Source organism: Heteronotia binoei, chromosome 8, assembly GCF_032191835.1.
Source record: "Heteronotia binoei isolate CCM8104 ecotype False Entrance Well chromosome 8, APGP_CSIRO_Hbin_v1, whole genome shotgun sequence".
Lineage (NCBI taxonomy): Eukaryota > Metazoa > Chordata > Lepidosauria > Squamata > Gekkonidae > Heteronotia > Heteronotia binoei.
In genome coordinates, this window is record NC_083230.1 from 72199439 (window position 1) to 72212405 (window position 12967).

Below are 12967 nucleotides of genomic sequence, written 5' to 3' on the forward strand. Positions count from 1 at the left end.
CTGCAAGCACAGACAGCTTCAAGAGGCAATTGGATAAAATATGGAGCAGAGCTCCATCAGTGGCTATTAGCCACAGCGTATTGTTGGAACTCTCTGTCTGGGGCAGTGATACTCTGTATTCTTTGTGCTTGGGAGGCACAGTGGGAGGGCTTCTAGTGTTCTGGCTCCACTGATGGACCTCCTGATGGTGCCTTTTTTTTTTTTTTGTCACTGTGTGACACAGAGTGTTGGACTGGATGGGCCATTGGCTTGATCCAAGATGGCTTCTCTTATGTTCTTACCATTAAAAAAGCTGTTTCACATTGTTGGGTTTTAAGCAAGTTGGGCTTAAATAATAATTCAATTTATTTATTTATTTAATTCAATTTATATCCCTCCCTCCCTGCTGAGGCAGGCTCAGGGCAGCTCACGTGGTCATGCATATGCATGAATATAGACATATAATAAAACATAAAAGCAATTTAAAACAAAAATTGACATTTCAGGTGCTTTGATCTTAAGTGTGTTGTCTTTCAATTCCAGCTAAGTGTTCTCCATAAAGCAGATCTTAATGGATCAGATGTTCTATATACAGCAGATTACAAGAGGTGGTCCAGATATTTTTCAGAAACTGTAGTAGCCAATGATCTAACTTGCAAATGCCTGGTGGAAGAGTGTCGTCTTACAGGCCCTGCAGAACTGTACGAGCTCTCGCAGGGCCCTGACCTCCTCAGGGAGCTCATTCCACCAGTTTGGGGCTACTACAGAAAAGGCCCGAGCTCTAGTTGTCATGAGCCTGGCCTCTTTAGGGCCGGGAATTGAAAACAGGTTTTTTGACCCAGATCGAAGTGCTCTCCGGGGAACATGTGGGGAAAGGCAGTCCCTAAGGTATGGAGGTCCCTGGCCATATAGGGCTTTGAAAGTAAGAACCAGCACCTTGAAACGAATCTGGTATGCAATGGGCAACCAATGCAGCGCTTTCAGCAGAGGTTGAATGTGCTGTCATAGAGGAAGACCCGTTAACAACCTGGCTGAAGCATTCTGCACTAGTTGGAGTTTCCGGGTTGAGACAAGGGCATCCTCATGTAGAGGGCATTTCAGCAATCCAATCTCAAGGTGACCATGGCATGGATCACTGTTGCTAAGTTGTTGCATTTGAGGTAGGGGGCCAACTGCCTTACTAGATGATAAAAGGCTTATCTGGCAGTGGCTGCCACCTGGGCCTCCATAACTCAATAGTAGTATATCAGTTATTCAGGGTGTGTATATATAAAAGCAGTTCAAAATGAAACAGAAGACATACGAAAGTGAACAACAGGGTGTGATTAAAATACTCTGGGATTCCCTGTCATGTAAACCATGAATATTCACCTAAGGTCACAAACATGAATCAACTGTCTGTGAAACAACTTGGAGAATACACAATCATAAACTTGCATAGGGGAAAAAAATCCTATAAACATTGTTTTACTGAATTCAATTAAATTTTCAGATTGAATGTTCTAGAAAATGAGTAACAGGAGCTTGAAAGTTTTTTTTTAGAAAGACGTTTGCTGTTTCCTGTGAAAAGATAATGTGCTATTTTACTGAAAAAGCAATTTTGTAATATATTGGTTTATTATGAAATCATGCATTTGACAAGGGTAAACACACTTACAGGTTCATCTTAGACATCTGAAAAAAATCAGTATTACTTTGTAAAGTTTTCAAATGGAATTCCAGCTGCAATATGACAAAGGCATTTTATAAGTGAGAATTGCTTGAGTTTTTGAAAAAAAGAGAAACCACATATATTTAACCTCATGATGTTAAAAATCAACTTACCATTATGCAAAGTTAACTGTAAAAACTCCAACTGAGAGTAAATTGAAACTAGAAATACTTGTCTGTCATTTCTACTTTTAAAAAATGCATTCATTGGCCATGTCCCAAAGGGTATGAATGCAACTTCTGCCTTGCTGCTTTTGTTTTGTTTGACAAACAGTTGCACTTTTCTTTTTTCTTTTCTTTTCTTTTTTAAACTTTAAACATTTTATTAAGGCATAAAAGTAGCTTACAATCCATAGCGCAAGAAGTTTACCGTCAAGATTATAATTCCCCTTTCATGTGGCAAATCCCAGCTCTTTCATTGGTTGGATGTGGGTATCAACTATTGGCTAATGAAGCATCTGTCACCCTCTCTGGCCTCCCATTGGTGATTCCCCTGCCTCCGCCTACTGCAAGCACAGGAATGTTGAACAAACGGCCAAAACAGTCTTACCTTAGAGACAGAGACACATATCCAATGCTTCTCTCTGTCTTCTCTGTCAAGCAGCCTCAGAAAGGCTTGCCGCTGTACTGCAACCTCACAAAAAACATCATGACTGCCACCGGCAACAGACCTCTGCTGCCCTATTCAATAGTCTGCACAGCCTCCCAGCATACAGTCTTGAAAGGTCGCTGAGACAGAGAGCCTGGCACCCCTGGGAGCGTTTCCTGAGAGGGAATGGCTGCCCCACCTTTACTGTCTTTCCTGCCTCTTTCCTGTCACTTTTTCTCTCCCTCCTCCCCTCAGCCTTGCCCCAGGATGGTTGGCTGAGAAGGAGATAGGGTTGCCAACTCCATGTTGGGAAATTCCTGGAGATTTAAGGGGTGGAGCCTGGAGAGGGTGGTGTTTGAGAAGGGGTGAGACCTCAGACAGATACAATGCCATAGACTCTAAACTGACAATTTCCTCCTGGGGAACCATAGTTGCCCATCTCCAGGTGAGGACTGGAGATCACTCAGAATTACAACTAATCTCCAGATGGCAGAGATCACTTCCCCTGGAGAAAATGGCTGCTTTGCAGGGTGGACAGATAAACAGGGTGCTTAAGACCAGGGGTCATTTTGTAGAAAAATAGGTGGTGGAGCTCATTAGCATAACTCATTAGCATATGCCACCACCACCACCCCAGAAAAAATCAACCTGACACAAGAAAGGAAAGCCCTGGATGAGCAAGGCCTCATTGGACTGGTAGAGATCCAGCCAGCCCAAGCAGGCCTCGCTTGTGTGGAGGTCTCCTGGGCCACCCCCCACCCCCGTCAAAAGGCAATCAAGCCACCTGCTGCCCAAAATCACATAAGAAATGGAGAAAGGGTGGCATGGGCTTCTCCAGGGGTTAATGAGGGCTGCTAGGGACTTGGTAAAGCCCCTAGTGGCTGGCTGGTTGCCCACTCTCCTAATCCAGGGATTGTTATGCAGCTGCACCTACTATTCAATGGACAAGATAGGTGGGGAGGAAGAGGGGGAACCCTTAGAAAGGTTCAGGAGCTGTGCTCCTGTGAGCTCCTGCTGAATCCAAGGCCTGCTTAAGAGCAACAACATTATCAGAGACAGACTGTGGGTCTGAAAGGTATCACTAAAGGCCTCTAAGGCAGAACTCTTTGGGGCCAGCCCTGACTGGTAGGAAATTCCTGGAGATTTTGTGGTGGAGTTTGAGAAGGACATAGGAATTAGGGCTTCAGAGCAGGGTCTGTGAAACCCAGGTTCTTGCTGCGGAAGCTGACTGGGTGATTTTGGACCAGTCACAGATTTCCAGCCTAACCTGCTTTACAGGGTTCTTGTTCAGATCAAAGGAGGCAGAGAAGAATGATGTGGTCTGCCCCCCCCCCCGCCACTGTGGAGAAAGACTGTGCTTTTCCTGTATAGAGGCTGCAGGGAGGAGGAAGGCAACGGAAAGCTGCAGTCAGAGGTGCAGGTAAAGGGAAGGAGATAGGGTTGCCAACTCCAGGTTAGGAAATTCCTGGAGATTTAAGGGGTGGGGTCTGGAAAGGGTGGGGTTTGAGGAGGGATGGGAGCTCAGACAGGTACAATGTCATTTCCTCCTGGGAATCACTGTTGCCAATCTCCAGGAAAAGGCTGGCGATCACTCAGAATTACCACTGCTCTCCAGATGGCAGAGATCAGATCCCTTTGAGGTTTTTTTTTGGGGGGGGGGGAATGAATGCCTTCACTTGGCTGGGAAGACAGCAAGGGTAGGGGGACACTCACCCAGAGCCTCTTTCTAGAGCCAGTTGTATTTTTTTCCCCACAACGGGCCTTATTCTTGGTACCTTCATAATGCCTTCTGTCTTTGTAATATTCTCCAGCCCATTTCTTGTAGAGCTGTCTCTAACTTTGCAGTTTCACACATTCTGTCTGGCTCCCTAAAGGGGCTTCCGTGTCCCCCCCCCCCATTTATGATACATGAGCTATTTTAGCATATAGGCTACCATACTGTTTAAAATGTGGATAACAGAAAGAGATGCTATATAAGTAAACATTTATTTTAAAATGTTTTGTAACAGTATTATTGAGGTATTGTTAGACTGAATGTTTCCAATTTGTTCTTGCTGATACATATTTGAAGGTATGTCAACTTTGAATGTATTTCTTTGTTCTGGGGTGAATCAGTCTATAGCTCTGGAAATATTGAGGGAGATAATTATATTAAAATGCACACTGTTTCTGAAAACACAGCCCAATTAAAAGAAAAGATTTAATTTAGATATTTTTCACTGAGTCTGCATTATGTGTACATTTGTGCTAAATCACCCTTGTTCGTTCATCTTATTTGCCAAAAAGAGGCTTCTGCTTATTGAACTATTACTACAGGATCTAGTTTTCCCCCAAAATTACACACTTTTTGCATAAATGTGCCTAATTACCTGAATTCAGTTTTGATTAGCAGTGTTAATTGATGCAGCTGTGGATGGGATCTGTTTACCTAAATTACCATGTGCAAACAGCAATATGTCTGAAAGTGAATATGCTGAACTGAAAATACTAATTAGCTGAGACAGATTGTTATTCAAGTCACATCTCAGAGCCTCTTTAATGAAAGGCTGAATATGTCAAGGCTTTATGATATGCAGGCAGAAATGTCTATATTACATATGATATCCTAAGGTTAATTCATAAGACCAGATGGGATGTCGGCTGGCTTCTCATGATTCGCTTCTAGTGTTAATATGAATATTGTACTTTATTGATAACATAGACCTTGTTTACGGTTTGTGTGTGTGACTGTGGGTGTAAAAATAGAGAGCAATCCATTATATCTTTCACATAACTATGTCTAAACTGAAACAATTAGTATTCCATATATTGGCAAATTGTGTCTAGCTTCTGCCCCAAACAATACTGGAAAAATAGCTTGCCAAGAAGAAATGCAGCCATGCATTTATCAAAGCCCAAAGCAATCAAGTAACAGTTACAAGTAATAGTTAATTCCTTATTTTGTTACCTTGCAGTAAAAAAGTTTTTTAAAAAGAATTTCAAGTGGAGGAATAGCCTAATTCTTATCAGTTTTTAAAAGATAAGAAAACCCAGAATTTATACTGTGAAACCAATGTACTCAAGTGCACAGATTCCATGGAGTGCTACTGATAATTTTAACATTTGCAGTAGCTAAAAACAACACTGATTTATCTGTGCAACCCTATGCAGAGTTACACCAGACAAAGCCTGTTGATCCCAATGGCCTTAAACTGGAGTAACTGCATAGATTTGTGCTATAGGCCAGCTGTTCCACTTAGACTGAAAAATGCTTGTGTCCCTTGGAGCTGCCTTAAGATTTCAGAACTGCAGTTGATCCAGAAGTAGCAGAAGCTTATAAGCAGTCAAGAGGATGAAATGCCAACATGTGATCACCTTGGTTTCTGGCAGGCCTCAGATTCAGTGGGAGCTCACAGGAGTGCAGCTCCTGAACCTTCCTGAGAGTTCCACCTCCTTGTCCATTGAATAGTATGTGAAGCTGCATAACAATCCCTGGATGAGCTTCACCACCTATTTTTCTACAAAATAACCCCTGGCTTCTGGTAATAGTCCTTGAATCACCTGAGAACCAAACTAGAGTTAGTGGGAAGAAGATCCACATTGATCAATACATCTTTCCACTTATTCATGTGTAAGCCAGGAAATGTTTACAGTTATCAGTTCATTTTATAGAAAAAGGAACATGCAGGTGAAAGGCACAAAACCCCACTTTCTTTCCAACTTACCTTGCTATGTTTCATTTTCTTTAAGACATTTTTCCTCTGATTGTAGCTCCAATATAGGAATTCAGTTTGTTTGGAAAATAAAAGGTTCAAACAACCAAATGCAGTACAATAAGGTGAGTGAGGGCAGGGTTTAGTTCCCCTCACCCATAAAATCTTTTCTGGGTTTTTTTAATCACTCTGTCTTTTACAACAAGGAATTCTCAGTCTTGTATTTGCTGAAGTGAACCATATATGACAGTAATCTGTTGTTGGCCATGGTTTCTTTCCTGAAAATGCTTCCTCCCCACATACCTACTGGAGGGAAAATAGAATTGGGCATGTGTGGTGAAGGAGTGAAGATAAGTTTACACCCCTCTCCTTTCCACTGATTATTCCCTACAAAATTCTCCTTTCAATTAATTTGCATTAGATTGATAAAAAAAAGGTTTGGGCATATGTGGTTGCCAAGGTAACAAATTGTCCAGCCATTTATTGATCCAACAAATGTTTAGTCTGAAGAAATCAGAGTGAAAACCAGGTGTTTTCCAAAACATTGGATGCGGGTCGGGGGAGAGAATGGAGTCCTTTGGGACCTATAGAAACACTTCTTATAAGATAATAAACATTTACTATTACTGTCTTAGACCTCACTATCTGCTTTGGAGAGTAGGCTCACAAACATGTACCAGATACCATGGTTATGTATGGCCACACCCAAATATACACTTATTTGAACAGTTTTCCTTGTCAATCTCCAGATATATGTTATCAATCTTGGCCTGAAGTGATGTCTCAGTACCATTCTCAAAAGTGGCATGCATCAAGGAGATGACACTAGCAAAGTTTACTGAGTTTCCTTGTGAGAAATGAGGATGCTGAGGGAATAGAGTTTTTATAGTAGTTGCACCTATTTTATAGAACTGCTACCCGGAAAAGGTAAGAAAAACATCTTATTGAAATTGTACTGTGATTGTAAAACCTTCCTTGTCCATTTAGCTTTTTATCGATAATGATGCATTTTAGCGTAAGCTTTTGAGAGGATCCGACCAGTAGATCTGATGTATTTTAAGGGCTTAAAAAGCAGAATATCATCCAGAGCTCTGGTGCTGGGTGTCATCAATATGCAGATGATATCCAGCTTGATGTTTTGTCTAAGCCTCCAGATGCTTTGGTCTCAGCTCTGAACTGGTGTTTTGAGGGTATGATCAGGTGGGTAAGGCAGAACAAATTGAAGCTGAAGAAGAGGGAGGCAATACTTGTCAGAAAGGATTATGTTTTGTAAGAACTGGGCCTGCTTGTTCTGGATGGAGTGGAGTTGACATTTCTACAGTAATGACTCATGAACCCAGCCTTACTGGTACAATTGAACTACTACTTTACATGCAAATACCCTTGAAGACAGCCCAAAAACTAGTTAGTTCAGAATGCAGTAGCCCAATTATGGTCAGGTGCTAGATGACAGGAACACACCTCACCTATATTAAAAGGTAAACCAGTTATATTGGCTGCTAGTTTGTTTCCATGTTCAGTTCAAGGTGATGGACTAGGACCCACATATCTGAAGGACCATTGCTCTTCCATATATCTCCATACACAAGTTATAATCCTCTGACTGCAACTATTTAGTTGTTTCTTAGCTTAAGGTTGCCTGTTGGGCACCTATCAGAGTCCCTAGTTCAGGGGTGGCCAAACTTGCTTAAAATAAGAGCTACATAGAATAAATGTTAGATGTTTGAGAGTCACAAGATATGAACATCAGATATTTCAAAACCACAGGGAGGGAGGGAGGAAGGGAGGGAGGAAGGAAGGAAAGCAAATAGATGAGGGGGAGAAGAAGTGGAAAGAAAGCAACTTTAACTTTAAATGCATTATCTAAGCTGCTGGCTGGTTTGGCTTGGAGAAGTGATTTAAAGAGAGAAATGCCTTCTCCAAGCCAGCTGAAAAGGTTGTGGTGGCTTTGAGAGCCACACAATATGTGTGAAAGAGCCACATTTGGCTCCTGAGCTGCAGTTTGGCCACCCCTGGCCTAGTCCTTTTCAATAGTGCCTCCCACTGTGAGGAATGGACTTCCTGGGGAGGTGAGGAGGGCACTGTCCTTAGAAATGGGTAAAAGGTTCTATAAGCCTGTTTTATTTGCTAAGGGTTTTAATGGGATTTTTACTGCAGCCGTCTGTTCCAAGGAATGTTTTATTGTATTGGGGTTCCATTGTGTTGTGCTTGGCTTCAGTCTGAGCTTTGAGCTACAAGGAAAATGGTGGGGTATAGTTGTTTTTACTTCAAATTGATTCTATGTATAGATATTATAGTTTTTTTGGATTTTGCATTTATTGGTTACTATTTGTTAGCCTCTTTGAATGTAGGGAAAGTGGAGTATAAATCTCCTAAATAAAGACAAGTAATGGGATATGTTGGGCTTCTTTTGTCTCCTTATTTTTGAGCAAAGAAAATAGAAGCCAGCTAAAAGTGACAGAATGGAAGGGACTGAGGACTGGAATAATGTCTGTCATATTCATAAGATGCTTAAATGTTAATTTCTGCAGAAAAAAGGTTCAAGATACAGTCTTGGCAGCCATAAATAGGAGAGGGTGATATGATTGGAGACCATTCTCTATGCTGCTGCTGAGGAACTCCCCATTCACGTTCAGGTCTTTCATTTGGAAAAACATTTCAGTATGGCCTTATTCCTCACCCTGCATTCTGAATAGGAGGGTGAGCTCAACACCATATTCCTGTGTGAATACTTGACATGGCTGTAAGAGATGGGACAAAGTGTTCTTGATCAACCGTTTTCTGCTGTCGGCTTCTCTGGTGCCATAAATCTGAAGGTCCACTGCTAGTGGGTATACTGTGTGCTGCATAATGCACTAGGCATATTGCAGCTTCTTACATGCTTATTAAGCTGAGGCCTGGACTTAGCTCATCTCACATGGTCAAATGTTCCTTGCTGATAACATTTCAGATCACAGATGTGAAAGTGTATTTGAAATACTATTCCATGAAAAGGATCCTAGAAGTGAGGTGGCTATTTTATTTATTTCCCATCTCCCTTGCATCTACTTTTCTATGTAAGTTGATGGGGTTTTTTTAAATGGGGGGGGGAGAGCATTAAATTATGAGATTTTCCTTCCTGCTGTCTGAAATTATGAACAGTTTGGTCATGTAGACCAGGTCTTGTTCAAAAATGTAAGGAGTATTTTGGGGAGAGTGTAGGAATGGTTCTTTCTAGAAAAAGAGAGGTGTCTTGAAACAATAGCAAGAGGGAAACTTGATGTACATGAAGGACTGAAAAAGAATGAAGGTCACAGATACAGAACTGTAATAGCTGCATGCCAGCCCAACAATAGTGTCAATGTGTTATACATGCTGAAATAATGGAATGACACAAGACTACCAAGGTCAAATAATAATGATCTAGCAGCTTATTTTTAAACTTGTGTTTAAGATCTTTAGGGCAAGAAGGATGCCTATCGTTGTACAATGCAAAGTACAACAGCTCCTGTGAGCCTGCTCACAGTCTCTTGGTGCTACTGTAATATGTGTGTTAAATAATTCAGTACTCATAACAACAGGAAACTGCAGAGATAGAGGGAAGAGATTCTGGGCAGCCAAAGTTGAATGCAGGATGATAAAATATTGGTCCTCACTTTTCTTGCATCAGCAGAAAGAGGCCAAGAGCTGTGCCATCCTGGAAATGCATTGAAACAAACATGTCATCAGCACAGTTGCTTGATGCTCTACTTTGTGATCCCTTTAGTCTTACAACAGTCAAGAGCTCAGAGATCTAGGAATCACTTTTTGATTCCCCAGAAAGAGCTGCATCCATTCCTATTATTCCTCTGCAGATGCAAGATGCATTTGACCCATAACATTTTAAATCACTGAAGTCACCATTAAGTTATTTTAGTACATCAGTTTCACATAAGGAATCTGTTTGTTTGTTTAGTCTTATATCTTGCCCTCTCTGCAAGTGAACTCAGGGTGGCTAACAGTCAGTTAAAAACATTTACAATTACAATTTAAAATGATAAAAACCAATTTAAAATACATTTTAAGGTGAATGGAAATACACCATGCAATCCAACTCTGGGAATTTCTCTTTTATTGCTTACTTGTGTGTGATTCTTTATTCTTGCATCCTGAGTTGGAGAGATGGAGAATCAATTTGGGTTTTTGCTAAGTGTGTCAGCTATATGTTGGAATGGTGGTGATCCTTTTCTTTAGATTTCCTAGCAGCAAAGTTTCCCCACATGTGTTTTATGTACAGGAGATGAGCCAAAGAGGTGCAGTCAGTATCTGAATGGCTGATATAGTTTATCAAGTACTGCAGTTGCCTACAGACTTAGCATCTGAAGCTGTACCATGGATCTGGCAGAAGTCCCACATTTTTCACTTCCTTTCAATTCAATGTGAGTGTTTGTACTTAGCCAGCATTTTCACTGGTGTAATGTCAAGTGATACCAGGGAAGGAACTTTGGCTGAGATAGCGTTGTTAACAAACATTCTCTTAATTTTTCTTTACAGAATTTCTCCCTGAAATCCAACAATCCACTTATTTTCTTTTCAGGAATTTGGAGTCCATTCCTAACCAATTCCACTTTGATCAAAAAGAAATTTGAAGAGGGGGGGGGGGTCAAGAAAGGGGCTTTTGCAAAATTCCAAAATTTCACTCTTTAGATGCTCAGAGGCAGGTAACATCTTCCCAGATCTTCTTATCTTCCTATTAGAGTACCATCCATATAATATAAAATAATGGAAAAAGCTGAAGTTACAAAAGGGTGTATTAATTTCTTTGCAAAGAGAAATAAAGGAGAAATGAAAGAGCAATCACTGTTATATGGGGGTACAGAATAAGAAGAATCAACAGCTGTATACTTTAGTATACCTTGAGGACTGCCTTCTCCCCTACAAACCTGCCTGCTCACTCCACTCATTCTCAGAGGCCCTGCTTTTGTTACCCCTGCCATTGGAGGCTAGATAGGTGGTGACCAGAGAAAGAGCCTTCTCCATTATAGCACCAGAACTTTGGCACTTCCTCCCCTGGGAGATTAATCTCTCTCCTTCTATTGATGTCTTTCACCAACAGACTTTTTTGTTTCAGCCAGCATACCCCCTAGTTATGTTTTTTGGCTCTCCATCTTTTGTGTTGTCTCTTTATGTATTTTTAATTGCATTTTATATTTTAACTACATTTTCATTGTTTAAATGTTTTCATGTTTGCCACCTTGTGATCCCTGATTGTGTGGATTGTATGGAAAGGTGAATGAAGCTCAAAAAGTGAATTTTGGAAAAAGTAAAATCCCTCCACAGAACACTACTAGGCTGAGAGCATTTAGAAACCAACAAAATCCTGTTCCTTCTCTGTCATACACCCAAAGCTACTCATTTCTGGTCACTACATCACTGCAGCTATTCTTCTATATTTTTGAGATATGTCAGTGTGGGACAAATTTATTATTCTGAGCAATTTAGGAGCTGGTCTTTAAGGCAGCATAAGGCTAGTGGGAAATCAGTCTGGTTTTGCCTGGTTAAGTAAGTGTTATTCTGGTCAGCTAGACACCTGTTGCCTTGCAAGAAAGTATTTACATGATGCATTCAGTTAGGGGAGGAACAGTGGCCCAACTAAAAAAGGGTCCAGGCAAATAGGCGTGAAAAACCTCACCTTCAGACCCTGGAGAGCCGCCGCCAGTCTGAGTAGACAATACTGACTTTGATGGACCGAGGGTCTGATTCAGTATAAGGCAGCTTCCTATATACTGAGTAGAATAGTGATGTAACACTGTGTCTTAGACATCTTTAATCTCAAGTATCTCTGTATGTTCCTTAGCTTTTCTTTGTGGACATTACAGAGAGGAGAAATCAGCTGACAAAAAGACACAGTGTTAGTAGTTGTGGAGGTACATCAAATGACAGAGGTTAAGGTATAATGTTCCATTTTTTAATCTTCCACACAACTGTTATCTCCTTATTCATCTGGAAATGATTTGGCATTTTATTTTATTTAAATATTTATATCCTACTTTTCTTACCTAAGGAATCAGAAGTGGCATACAACAGGAATAAAAAAAATTGTAGTATTTAATATATCAATGGACAAAATAGCAAACTATACCTGAGGCTGGTCCAGAATTCCATAGCTAACTCTTCCATAGGCAGTGCTGCAGGCCATGGCAAAGAGTCCTTTTGCACATGCCTTTGGTCTTACTCCATCAAAGTATTTGACTGAGGCTCAGACACAGAATCTGCAGTCTGTTTCATCCTCAAGACTCACTGGCCTGGATAAGCAGTATTTATCTATATATCAATAAAAGTTAGGCAGCAAACAGATAATAGGTTGCAGGCAGCTTTGAAGTTCGAGCCTAAGGCATCTCCTTGTGCCAGTTGCCCCTCCCAGTTGGAATGAAGAGGCTGACACAGTATGTTGGATAAACCGGGCCGCTTTATTAAAGATAACTTAACAACTAGAATGGCAAGGGGTATAGGCCTAACAGGACAAGCCCTGGGGTCAACCACAGGACCCTGCCTTGTCCTTAGAGGGCGAGCCACCCTGCCCCCAACACGAGCCCAATATTTTGGCTGGTGCTGAGCGGCCAGGCCCAAACACCACCTCCACCTAGGCCAGCATCAATTCCTCTGGAAAGATCTGCCCCGGTGAGGCTTTGCCCTGATCTGCACTCCTCGCATTGAGCCGTACAGCCCATCTGCAGTTCATACAGACCACCTGTACCTGCTGGTGCAGGGCCATAGGTGCTCCCCTGAACAAACACTGTAGCCCATACCTCATCCTGCACAGCGACCAAACTAATAACTCTTCCCCAACGTCCTAACACTATCAGGCAGTACAAGGTAGGCAAAAAACAAATTCACACGGGCCAATTCTGTGAAAATGAAAAAATTTCTACCTGGCCCCTAATAAGGCGATCGGTGTTAACCTGTACTGCCACAGGGTGGGAGGGTGGGCGGGCCGAGAGCCAAAAACAAGTGTGTGGAGCAGGGCGGGGTCAGGGCC